The sequence below is a fragment of the Lissotriton vulgaris genome, chromosome 5 (assembly GCF_964263255.1).
Source record: "Lissotriton vulgaris chromosome 5, aLisVul1.2, whole genome shotgun sequence".
NCBI lineage: Eukaryota > Metazoa > Chordata > Amphibia > Caudata > Salamandridae > Lissotriton > Lissotriton vulgaris.
In genome coordinates, this window is record NC_141693.1 from 23,675,394 (window position 1) to 23,676,148 (window position 755).

A 755-nucleotide genomic window follows, 5' to 3' on the forward strand; every position below is an offset into this window, starting at 1 on the left:
CCTGAGGCATGTTATAGGGTTCACGGCACCTCCTGGGGCGTTTTATCGGATCTGCAGCTCCTCCTCGGGTATGTTTTAGGATCCGCAGTGCTTCGTGGGGCATGCCATATATTTCACAGCGCTTCCTGGCACGCATTACTGGGTTCACAGCGCCTCCTGGGGCATGTTATAAGATCCACAGTGCCTTGTGAGGCAGGCCATGGACTTCACAGCGCCTCCTGGAGCGCATTCCTGCATTAACAGCGCCTCCTAGGGTGTGTTACCAGATCTGCAGCGCCTCCTGGGGCATGCTATAGTATTCACAGTGCCTCCTGGAGCACGTTGTTGGTTTCACAGCGCCTTCTAAGATGTGTTGTAAGATCCATAGTCTTCTGAGGTACCATGGACTCAGGAGGAAACGATATTCACCAGTGACAAATCAGCTGAGTTTTAGTCAGAATTTGCCTCACTACTAAATTTCAATCACCCCTTGTTTTGCCCAAACCATATTCTCTAACTATATTGGATAAAAAAATGGACACACAGCATATTCGATCCATTCAAGAAGTTAAGCAAGAAACGATTCATAAAACAAAAAGAAAAAATGGATTCTAGTTAAGAATCCGTCTTTGTCTTTCTTGAGGCATGATTTAATTATTATTTATTTTTTAAGAATTATTTTTTGCAAATGTCAATTTTGTTGAAACTCCCTGCTCAATTACAGTGGCCAAGCATTTAGAAGCAGCTGATTCCAATCTGTCGCTGTGAATGAAGTG